The sequence below is a fragment of the Mobula hypostoma genome, chromosome 24, assembly GCF_963921235.1.
Source record: "Mobula hypostoma chromosome 24, sMobHyp1.1, whole genome shotgun sequence".
Lineage (NCBI taxonomy): Eukaryota > Metazoa > Chordata > Chondrichthyes > Myliobatiformes > Myliobatidae > Mobula > Mobula hypostoma.
In genome coordinates, this window is record NC_086120.1 from 27,287,161 (window position 1) to 27,301,134 (window position 13,974).

The window sequence follows — 13,974 nt, forward strand, 5'->3', positions numbered from 1 at the left end:
GAGAAAGCCACTGTTGAAAAAACCTCACATGAAATCTCAGCTAGTTTGCCAGAAGACATGTAGGAGACTCTAAGTCAGCCGGAAGGTTCTATGGTCTGATAAAACCAAAATTGAGCTTTTTGGCCATTAGACTAAACACTGTATTTGGCGTAAGCCTAACACCACACATCATCAAAAACACACCATCCCTACCGTGAAGCATGGTGGTGGCTGCATCATGCTGTGGGGATGCTTCACTGCAGCAGACCCTGGAAGGCTTGTGAAGGTAGAGGGTAAAATGAATGCAGCAAAACACAGGGAAATTCTAAAGGAAAACCTGATGCAGCCTGCAAGAGAACTGCGACTTGGGAGATTTGTTTTCCAGCAAGATAATGACCCAAGCGGAAAGCCAAAGTTACACAGGAATGGCTTAAAGACAACAGAGTTAATGTCCTGCAGTGGCCAAGTCAGAGTACAGGCGGCAATCCAATTGAGAATTTGTGGCTGGACTTGAAAAGGGCTTTTCACTCATGATCCCATGCAATCTGACAGCTTGAGCAGTTTTGTAAAGAAGAATGTGGAAAAATTGCAGTGTCCAGATGTGCAAAGCTGATTGAGACCTATCCACACAGACTCAAAGCTGTAATTGCTGCCAAAGGTGCATCTACTAAATACTGGCTTGAAGAGGGTGAACGCAATTATTTTGTGTTTATATTTATAATTAATTTAGATCACTTTGTAGAGATCTGCTTTCACTTTATATATATATACACACACACACACACACACACACACACACACACACACACAGTGGTCACTTAATTAGGTACAGGAATGGAACCCGGTGTGTTCTTCTGTTGCTGTAGGCCATCCACTTCAGGGTTCAGTGTGTTGTGCGTTCAAAGATGCTCTTCTGCACACCACTGTTGTAATATGAGGTTATTTGAGTTGCTGTCACCTTCCTGTCAGCTTGAACCAGTCTGGCCATTCTCCTCTGACATCTGTCACTAACAAGGTATTGTCACCCACAGAACTGCCGCTCACTGGATGTATTTTGTTTTTTGCACCATTCTCTGTAAACTCTAGAGATTGGTGCATGTGAAAATCCCAAGAGATTAGCAGTTTCTGAGATACTCAAACCACCTCATCTGGCGGCAATAACCGTTCCACAATCAAAATTACTTAGATCACATATCTTCCCGATTCTGGTTTGTCTGAACAATGACTGAACCTCTTGACCATGTCTACCTGCTTTTATGCACTGACTCACTGCCACCACATTGGCTGATTAGATATTTGCATTAACAAGCAGGTGTACCTAATAAAGTGGCCACTGAGTGTGCAGTGGCAAAAGTAGCAGAGGGGCTGATCAGTAGGTTTACAGATGACACAAAATTTGTCAGTGTTGTGGATAATGAGAAAGGTTGTCAAAGGATTCAGCAGGATATAGATCGGGTGGAAACGGGTAGAGAGAAATGGCAGATAGAGTTTAATCTGGACAATCACTTTGGCAGGTCAAACGTAAGAAGAATGTCAAGGCTCTCAGGAAGCAACGGTTGCAGGGGGACCTTGTGGTCCAAGTCTATTTCTTCCCGAAAACAGCAAGTAGACGGGAATAAAGAAAGTGTGTGGCGTACTTGCTTTCATTGGTTGGGTGATTGAGAATAAATGTTGGGAATCGTGTTGCAACTGTCTGAAACATGGGTTAGATTATTAGATTATGAGAACACTCAGTCCTCGTTTATTGTCATTTAGAAATGCATACATGCATTAAGAAATGATACAGTGTTCTTCCAGAGTGATATCACAGAAAAACAGGACAAACCAAAGACTAACACTGACAGAACCACATAATTATAACATATAGTTACAGCAGTGCAAAGCAATACCATAATTTGATGAAGAACAGACCATGGGCATGGTAAAAAAAAGTCTCAAATTCCCGATCGACTCCCGAGTCCCCGATAGCAGGCGGCAAAGGGAGAAACTCCCTGCCATAAACCTCCAGGCACCGACAACTGCCAATGTATTGGAAGCATCCGACCACAGCTGACACTGAGTCCGTCCATCTGAAAACTTCGAGCCTTCGACCAGCCCCTCCGATACAGCCTCCCAAGCGCCATCCTCTGCCGAGCGCCTTTGATCTCACCCCGGCCGCCGAAACAAGCAAAGCCGAGGATTCAGGGCCTTCTCCTCCGGAGATTCCGGTTACCACATAGTAGCAGCGGCAGCGAAGCGGGCATTTCAGAAATTTCTCCTGATGTTCCTCCGTACTCTCACGTCTGTCTCTATCAGATCAGAATTGTGCACGGTACCCTACTTAACAAATAACAGACATCACCACCGGAGTGGCCGCGCACGCTGCGTTAGGTAACAGCAGTCCATAGTATGTGAGTGGGTGGGTGAGAAAGAGGCTTGTTTTGTTGGTATTGTTTTGTTTTTGTGTTGTTGTTGCTTTTGTTATGCTGGTCATTGTGGGCATGTTAATTTGGCGCCAGAATGTGGCCACATTGTATGTCTGCCCCTGTATGCCTTCAGGTTGTGATGGTTTTAATGCAAATGCCTCATTTCACTCCAGGCTTTGATGTCATTGAATCAGAACAGTCTGCAATATTCCAACTTCAGTTTCAGGTTCAGATCTAAACGTACGTTTCTGGTCAGCACATCACGGGAAGAATGCATAGGCTTTGGAGAGGTGCGAAAGTGGGTCTGTGGCATAGAAACATAGAAACATAGAAAATAGGTGCAGGAGTAGGCCATTCGGCCCTTCGAGCCTGCACCGCCATTTATTATGATCATGGCTGATCATCCAACTCAGAACCCAGCCTTCCCTCCATACCCCCTGACCCCTGTAGCCACAAGGGCCATATCTAACTTCCTTTTAAACATAGCTAATGAACTGGCCTCAACAGTTTGCTGTGGCAGAGAATTCCACAGATTCACCACTCTCTGTGTGAAGAAGTTTTTCCTAACCTCGGTCCTAAAAGGCTTCCCCTCTATCCTCAAACTGTGACCCGTCGTTCTAGACCTCCCCAACATCGGGAACAATCTTCCCGCATCTAGCCTGTCCAATCCCTTTAGGATCTTATACGTTTCAATCAGATCCCCCCTCAATCTTCTAAATTCCAACGAGTACAAGCCCAGTTCATCCAGTCTTTCTTCATATGAAAGACCTGCCATCCCAGGAATCAATCTGGTGAACCTTCTTTGTACTCCCTCTATGGCAAAGATGTCTTTCCTCAGATTAGGGGACCAAAACTGCACACAATACTCCAGGTGTGGTCTCACCAAGGCCTTGTACAACTGCAGTAGTACCTCCCTGCTCCTGTACTCGAATCCTCTCGCTATAAATGCCAGCATACCATTCGCCTTTTTCACCGCCTGCTGTACCTGCATGCCCACTTTCAATGACTGGTGTATAATGACACCCAGGTCTCGTTGCACCTCCCCTTTTCCTAATCGGCCACCATTCAGATAATAATCTGTTTTCCTATTTTTGCCACCAAAGTGGATAACTTCACATTTATCCACATTAAATTGCATCTGCCATGAGTTTGCCCACTCACCCAACCTATCCAAGTCACCCTGCATCCTCTTAGCATCCTCCTCACTGCTAACACTGCCACCCAGCTTCGTGTCATCCGCAAACTTGGAGATGCTGCATTTAATTCCCTCATCCAAGTCATTAATATATATTGTAAACAACTGGGGTCCCAGCACTGAGCCTTGCGGTACCCCACTAATCACCACTAGGCATGTTGCCTATTTAGAGGATATTAGCTATAAAGAAAGACTGGATAAATTTGGATAGTTTTCTCTGGAGGGTCGGAGACTGAGGGGAGACCTAACATTATGAGAGGTAGAGACAGAGGAGGCAATCAGGGTCCTTTTCCCGGATTGAAGTTCTCTGATACATTAATGTGAAAGTCTTAATGTGAGAGGGGGAAAGTTTAAAGGAGATGTTTATATGGAGAGTTGTAGGTGTTGCTAGAGGAAGTGATGGAAGCAGACTTGACAAACACAAGAAAATCTGCAGATGCTGGAAATCTAAGGCAGCACACACAAAATGCTGGAGGAACTCAGCAGGTCAGGCAGCATCTCTGGAAAAGAGTAAACAATCGACGTTTCAGCCAAGACTCATGTATCCCTCACTCTACACACAGAAAAGTGCACCGGGCACTCTAGCAACCAGGAGAAATGCAAAAAACAGAAAAAGCTGGCAAGCTGCTCATGTCATACACGAGAAATTTGCAAGGAATATGAAAATCACCCAGTAAAGCCTCCACAATTATATTGAGTAAAAGCAGATGTTGACAAGCAAGTGAGCTCTGTAAACACTGATAACTGACTTTGTAAATGGATGTAATGAAATGGCAGCAATAATTATTTTGATAGGATTGATGGAAAAGGAAAGAATATTGTGCTGAAGGTTTCAAGGAGACATAGTGAATCAGGACGAGAAAACAACATCTCTAGAACACCAAAAGGCTTTTCTCCACTGAGGTGGGGTGGGACTGCAACTAGAGGTCATGGGTTAAGGGTGAAAAGTTTAAGGGGAACAGGAGGGAAAACTTCTTCACTCAGAGAGTTGTGAGAATGTGGAATGAGCTGCCCACACAAGTGGTGCATGCAAGCTCGATTTCAAAGTTTGAGAGAAGTTTAGATAGGTACGTGGATGGTAGGAGTATGTGGGCCTATGGTCCCGGTGCAGGTCGATGGGAGTGGGCAGTTTGAATGGTTCGGCACAGACTAGATGGGCCAAAGGGCCTGTTTCTATGCTGTACTTTTCTATGACTCTAAATGTCCAGGATCAAATGATTTACTTTTTAGCATTTAATAGGATTCAGTACAACGGTGCTTCAACTGTGGGCTTCTAAAGTTCCTTTAGTTCAGGAACCACTTCTAAAATTACAAAGTTGCCCACATTATTGCAAAGGCATCTACTTTGGCTGCACCATCTCTCTCGGAACATTTAATGACCCCTGACCCTAGAAAAGCAGTAGGATTAGGGCACTTAATCCCCAAAACTAGGGAAGACTTTGGAAAATACGGGTGTTTATCTCAGGAAGTAAATGGAGGTGAGGAGGGAGAGAAATGGGAGAGGAAGAGATGGGAAGCGGAGAGATAGGATGTTGAGAGAGAGAGTGGGATGTGTGGGTAAGTGGAAGGGGAGGAGGAAAATCTTAAACAACTTTAAGTGTTTTTGATTATTTTTCATAGAAAGTCCACTTAAAGTGTTTAGAATCTAACATTTGACGATATTTTAGTTCACAAACAAGCTATTTATTTAAATCATCAATGGCATTTCTGCTCCACACAAACCTCCTCCCACCCTCCCCATCTCTCCCATCATCAGCTCCTTCTACTCCGAGTGAGTCAACCCAGCTTCCCTTCAACCCCATTGTCTCTGTTCAATTCAACTCACCTCGAGAGTGCTTCCCACATTCCTGTCACTTTCAGCGAAAAATGGAGTTTGTACTGAATTCCTAATGGGATTTATTGGAAAGTGATTGAGATGGAATCAATGTAGGGCCAGAAAGCAGTGGATATGTTCTATTAATGGAAAAATCCTTTCAATTAATACCCTATTGAACCCTTTCATAATTTTACAGACCTAGATCATATCTCTAAAACCTCTTCCCACTAGAAATACATCAATGTTTTTTGATAAGTATAATGAGGTGTCTGCTAACTTATATGTGTCCACACTATCTCTCTGTAATACGAGGCCTCGAACTGTGCAGTGTTCTGGCACCAATCCGGTCTATAGAACTTCTATAACCTCTTCCAAAACTTCTTTTAATACATGCAGATGTAAACCCACCGGATCAGTGATTCATCGTCTTTAAATTTGATTAGATTATCAATTATCTCTCCCTATCAATGCAAAATACCCTTATATCCTTTCAGGAAACTTCTAATGACATCTCCACCATCCTGAAGCAAAGCCATTATTTAACTTCTCTGCCAGTCATCTGTTAGTCTATTATGTGCAGGCGTTAAAAGCCTGTTCTGACCCTGATATTTTCCTGTGAAATACACAACTATTACTTAATATAAAACCTGCAAATTAGATTAATTGCCTTCCTTTATAACCTATCTCTTACCTACACATTTTTAAACAATATATGAGTCCACTTGGCCCATCAAGTTCATGCCAGCTCCTAATGCAGCATCACCAGCATGAGAAAATCTGCAGATGCTGAAAATCCAAGTCAACACAGACAAAACTGCTGGAGGAACTCAGCAGGCCAGGCAGCATCTATGGAAAAGACCGAACAGTCTGGAGAAGAAGTGTTTACTCTTTTCCATAGATGCTGCCTGGCCTGCTGAGTTCCTCCAGCATTTTGTGTGTGTGTGTTGCTCCTAAGGCAGTGACCACGTTCGTCCCATCAGCCTTGACCTTATTTCCCGACAATTTATTCTCTCTCAGCTACCCATCAGCTCCCCCCATGCCTCTCTCTGTCATCGATCCATATTCGGGGCAACCTCCAGCAGCCAAGTCACCTACCAGCAATTTTGGGGACGTCAGTGAGCACCAGAACTCCTGGTGGAAAACATGCAGTTGCGTGACCTGCCGAAGGGTCTTGGCCCGAAATGTCGACTGTACTTTTTTCCATAGGAGTTGCCTGGCTGCTGAGTTCCTCCAACATTCTGTGAGTGGGTCATGTTGAGAATGAAGTTCCTCAAATCAGGAACGAGCCGGGTCCCTGCAGCTGTGAGGCAGCAGCACCAACTGCTGTGCACCTATGCCACCTTTATGAACTAACCTTTCCACCATCGACTTAATGCTTTTATTGTCTCGACCTTTCAGTCTTCATCTCTGCGTGAATTCATGGCACTCTGTTTAATGGCTTGTTTGTTCCTGCTTTTAAGTGTCCTTCAGAATACACTGATAGCCACTTGAAATCTTTTTCCACTGGTACCCTTTTCCTATGTCAAAAGGGACTTTATTGGTAATTTTTAAAAATGTATTATTTTCAGAGATACGACACAGTAACTGGTCCTTCTGCCCAACAAGCCCGCACAACCCATGTGACCAATTAACACCTGTGTGACCAATTAACACCCGTGCGACCCAATTACACCCGTGCGACCCAATTAACACCCATGCGACCAATTACACCCGTGCGACCAATTAACACCCATGTGACCAATTACACCCGTGTGACCCAATTAACACCGGTGACTCAATTACACCCGTGACCCAATTACACCCGTGTGACCAATTACACCCGTGCGGACCAATTAACACCCGTGCGACCCAATTACACCCGTGCGACCAATTAACACCCGTGCGACCAATTAACACCCGTGCGACCCAATTAACACCCGTGCGACCAATTAACACCCCTGCGACCCAATTATACCCCTGCGACCAATTAACACCCGTGCGACCCAATTACACCCGTGCGACCAATTAACACCCGTGCGAACCAATTACACCCGTGTGACCAATTACACCCGTGTGACCCAATTACACCCGTGTGACCCAATTAACACCGGTGACCCAATTACACCTGTGACCCAATTATACCCGTGTGACCAATTACACCCGTGTGACCAATTAACACCCGTGCGACCCAATTACACCCGTGCGACCAATTAACACCCGCGCGACCAATTAACACCCCTGCGACCCAATTATACCCCTGCGACCATTTAACACCCGTGCGACCCAATTACACCCGTGCGACCAATTAACACCCGTGTGACCAATTACACCTGTGTGACCCAATTAACACCGGTGACCCAATTACACCCGTGACCCAATTACACCCGTGACCCAATTACACCCGTGACCCAATTACATCTGTGTGACCAATTACACCCGTGCGACCAATTAACACCCGTGTGACCAATTAACACCCGTGTGACCAATTACACCCGTGCGACCAATTACACCCGTGCGAACCAATTAACACCGTGTGACCCAATTACACCCGTGTGACCAATTACACCCATGTGAACCAATTACACCCGTGTGACCAATGAACACCTGTGTGACCCAATTAACACCCGTGTGACCCATTACACCCGTGTGACCAATTACACCCGTGTGACCCAATTTACACCCATGCGACCCAATTAACACCCGTGCGACGCAATTTACACCCCTGCGACGCAATTAACACCCCTGCGACCCCATTACACCCCCGCGACCCAATTACACCCATGTGTCCAATTAACAGCCGTGTAACCAATTACACCCGTGTGACCCAATTAACACCGGTGACCCAATTACACCCCCGTGACCCAATTACACCCGTGACCCAATTACACCCGTGTGACCAATTACACCCGTGTGACCCAATTTACACCCGTGTGACCCAATTACACCTGTGCGACCAATTAACACCCGTGCGACCAATTAACACCCGTGCGACCCAATTAACACCCGTGCGACCAATTAACACCCCTGCGACCCAATTATACCCCTGCGACCAATTAACACCCGTGCGACCCAATTACACCCGTGCGACCAATTAACACCCGTGCGAACCAATTACACCCGTGTGACCAATTACACCCGTGTGACCCAATTACACCCGTGTGACCCAATTAACACCGGTGACCCAATTACACCCGTGACCCAATTATACCCGTGTGACCAATTACACCCGTGTGACCAATTAACACCCGTGCGACCCAATTACACCCGTGCGACCAATTAACACCCGCGCGACCAATTAACACCCCTGCGACCCAATTATACCCCTGCGACCATTTAACACCCGTGCGACCCAATTACACCCGTGCGACCAATTAACACCCGTGTGACCAATTACACCTGTGTGACCCAATTAACACCGGTGACCCAATTACACCCGTGACCCAATTACACCCGTGACCCAATTACATCTGTGTGACCAATTACACCCGTGCGACCAGTTAACACCCGTGTGACCAATTAACACCCGTGTGACCAATTACACCCGTGCGACCAATTACACCCGTGCGAACCAATTACACCCGTGTGACCAATTACACCCGTGTGACCCAATTACACCCGTGTGACCCAATTAACACCCGTGTGACCCAATTACACCCGTGTGACCAATTAACACCCGTGACCCAATTACACCCGTGTGACCAATTACACCCATGTGACCCAATTACACCCGTGCGACCCAATTAACACCGTGTGACCCAATTACACCCGTGTGACCAATTACACCCATGCGAACCAATTACACCCGTGTGACCAATGAACACCTGTGTGACCCAATTAACACCCGTGTGACCCATTACACCCGTGTGACCAATTACACCCGTGTGACCCAATTTACACCCATGCGACCCAATTAACACCCGTGCAACGCAATTTACACCCCTGCGACGCAATTAACACCCCTGCGACCCCATTACACCCCCGCGACCCAATTACACCCATGTGTCCAATTAACAGCCGTGTAACCAATTACACCCGTGTGACCCAATTAACACCGGTGACCCAATTACACCCCCGTGACCCAATTACACCCGTGACCCAATTACACCCGTGTGACCAATTACACCCGTGTGACCCAATTTACACCCGTGACCCAATTACACCCGTGAGACCAATTAACACCCGTGCGACCAATTAACACCCGTGCGACCAATTACACCCGTGTGACCAATTACACCCGTGTGACCCAATTACACCCGTGTGACCCAATTACACCCGTGTGACCCAATTAACACCTGTGTGACCCAATTACACCCGTGTGACCAATTAACACCCGTGACCCAATTACACCCGTGTGACCCATTACACCCGTGCGACCCAATTAACACCCGTGCGACCCAATTACACCCGTGTGACCCAATTACACCCGTGCGGACCAATTACACCCGTGCGAACCAATTACACCCGTGTGACCAATTAACACCCGTGTGACCCAATTAACACCCGTGTGACCCATTACACCCGTGCGACCCAATTACACCCGTGCGACCCAATTTACACCCGTGCGACCCAATTAACACCCGTGCGACGCAATTTACACTCCTGCGATGCAATTAACACCCCTTTGACCCCATTACACCCCTGCGACCCCATTACACCCCTGCGACCCAATTACACCCGTGTGTCCAATTAACAGCCGTGTGACCAATTACACCCGTGTGACCCAATTAACACCGGTGACCCAATTACACCCGTGACCCAATTACACCCGTGACCCAATTACACCCGTGTGACCAATTACACCCGTGTGACCCAATTTACACCCGTGTGACCCAATTACACCCGTGCGACCAATTAACACCCGTGCGACCAATTACACCCGTGCGAACCAATTACACCCGTGTGACCAATTACACCCGTGTGACCCAATTACACCTGTGTGACCCAATTACACCCGTGTGACCAATTAACACCCGTGACCCAATTACACCCGTGTGACCCATTACACCCGTGCGACCCAATTAACACCCGTGTGACCCAATTACACCCGTGTGACCCAATTACACCCGTGTGACCAATTACACCCGTGCGAACCAATTACACCCGTGTGACCAATTAACACCCGTGTGACCCAATTAACACCCGTGTGACCCAATTAACACCCGTGTGACCCATTACACCCGTGAACCCAATTACACCCGTGCGACCCAATTTACACCCGTGCGACCCAATTAACACCCGTGCGACGCAATTAACACCCCTGCTACCCCATTACACCCCTGCGACCCCATTACACCCCTGCGACCCAATTACACCCGTGTGACCCAATTACACCCGTGTGACCAATTACACCCGTGCGACCCAATTTACACCCGTGCGACCCAATTTACACCCCTGCGACGCAATTTACACCCCTGCGGACCCATTACACCCCTGAGACCCCATTACACCCCTGCGACCCAATTACACCCGTGACCCAATTAACACCCGTGTGACACAATTACACCCGTGTGACACAATTAACACCCCTGCGACCCAATGTACACCCCTGCGACGAATTTACACCCCTGCGACCAATTAACACCCGTGTGACCCAATTAACACCCGTGTGACCCATTACACCCGTGCGACCCCATTACACCCGTGCGACCCAATTACACCCGTGTGACCCAATTAACACCTATTTGACCCAATTAACACCTATTGGACCCAATTAACACCCGTGTGACCCAATTACACCCGTGTGACCCAATTAACACCCGTGTGACCCAATTACACCCGTGTGACCCAATTAACACCCGTGTGACCCAATTACACCCGTGTGACACAATTAACACCCCTGCGACCCAATTACACCCGTGTGTCCAATTAACAGTCGTGTGACCAATTACACCCGTGTGACCCAATTAACACCGGTGACCCAATTACACCCGTGACCCCCAATTACACCCGTGTGACCAATTACACCCGTGTGACCCAATTTACACCCGTGTGACCCAATTTACACCCGTGCGACCAATTAACACCAATTAACACCCGTGCGACCAATTACACCTGTGCGAACCAATTACACCCGTGTGACCAATTACACCTGTGTGACCCAATTACACCTGTGTGACCCAATTAACACCCGTGTGACCCAATTACACCCGTGTGACCAATTAACACCCGTGACCCAATTACACCCGTGTGACCCATTACACCCGTGCGACCCAATTAACACTCGTGCGACCCAATTACACCCGTGTGACCAATTACACCCGTGCGAACCAATTACACCCGTGCGAACCAATTACACCCGTGCGGACCAATTAACACCCGTGCGACCCAATTACACCCGTGCGACCCAATTTACACCCGTGCGAACCAATTTACACCCGTGCGACCCAATTAACACCCGTGCGACGCAATTTACACTCCTGCAATGCAATTAACACCCCTGCTACCCCATTACACCCCTGCGACCCCATTACACCCCTGCGGACCCATTACACCCCTGCGACCCCATTACACCCCTGCGACCCAATTACACCCGTGACCCAATTAACACCCGTGTGACACAATTACACCCGTGTGACACAATTAACACCCCTGTGACCCAATGTACACCCCTGCGACGAATTTACACCCCTGCGACCAATTAACACCCGTGTGACCCAATTAACACCCGTGTGACCCATTACACCCGTGCGACCCCATTACACCCGTGCGACCCAATTACACCCGTGTGACCAATTAACACCCGTGTGACCAATTACACCCGTTTGACCCAATTACACCCGTTTGACCCAATTAACACCTATTTGACCCAATTAACACCCGTGCGACAAATTAACACCCCTGCGACGCAATTATACCCCTGCGACCAATTAACACCCGTGCGACCCAATTACACCCGTGTGACCCAATTAACACCTATTTGACCCAATTAACACCCGTGTGACCCAATTACACCCATGTGACCAATCAACACCCGTGTGACACAATTACACCCGTGTGACCCAATTATCACCCGTGACTCAATTACAACCGTGACCCAATTACACCCGTGACCCAATTACACCCATGAGACCCATTACACCCGTGAGACCAATTACACCCGTGTGACCAATTACACCCGTTTGACCAATTACACCCGTTTGACCCAATTAACACCTATTTGACCCAATTAACACCCGTGCGACCAATTAACACCCGTGCGACCCAATTACACCCGTGTGACCCAATTAACACCGGTGACCCAATTACACCCGTGACCCAATTACACCCGTGACCCAATTACACCCATGCGACCAATTAACACCCGTGCGACCCAATTACACCCGTGTGACCCAACTAACACCGGTGACCCAATTACACCCGTGACCCAATTACACCCGTGACCCAATTACACCCGTGCGACCAATTAACACCCGTGCGACGAATTAACACCCGTGCGACCAATTAACACCCGTGCGACCAATTACACCCGTGTGACCCAATTAACACCCGTGTGACCCATTACACCCGTGTGACCAATTACACCCGTGCGACCCAATTTACACCCGTGCGACCCAATTAACACCCGTGCGACGCAATTTACACCCCTGCGACGCAATTTACACCCCTGCGACCCCATTACACCCCTGCGACCCCATTACACCCCTGCGACCCAATTACACCCCTGCGACCCAATTACACCCATGTGTCCAATTAACAGCCGTGTGACCAATTACACCCGTGTGACCAATTACACCCGTGTGACCCAATTACACCCGTGTGACCCAATTAACACCCGTGTGACCCAATTACACCCGTGTGACCAATTAACACCCGTGACCCAATTACACCCATGTGACCAATTACACCCATGTGACCCAATTACACCCGTGCGACCCAATTAACACCCGTGCGACCCAATTACACCCGTGTGACCAATTACATCCGTGCGAACCAATTACACCCGTGTGACCAATTAACACCCGTGTGACCCAATTAACACCCGTGTGACCCATTACACCCGTGCACCCAATTACACCCGTGCGACCCAATTACACCCGTGCGACCCAATTAACACCCGTGCGACACAATTTACACTCCTGTGACGCAATTAACACCCCTGCGACCCCGTTACACCCCTGCGACCCCATTACACCCCTGCGACCCAATTACACCAGTGTGTCCAATTAACACCCGTGTGACCCAATAACACCCGTGCGACCCAATTACACCCGTGCGACCCAATTACACCCGTGTGACCAATTAACACCCGTGTGACCCAATTACACCCGTGTGACCAATTACACCCGTGCGACCCAATTTACACCCGTGCGACGCAATTTACACCCCTGCGGACCCATTACACCCCTGCGACCCCATTACACCCCTGCGACCCAATTACACCCGTGACACAATTAACACCCGTGTGACACAATTACACCCGTGTGACACAATTAACACCCCTGCGACCCAATGTACACCCCTGCGACGAATTTACACCCCTGCGACCAATTAACACCCGTGTGACCCAATTAACACCCGTGTGACCCATTACACCCGTGCGACCCCATTACACCCGTGCGACCCAATTTACACCCGTGACCCAATTACACCCATGCGACCCA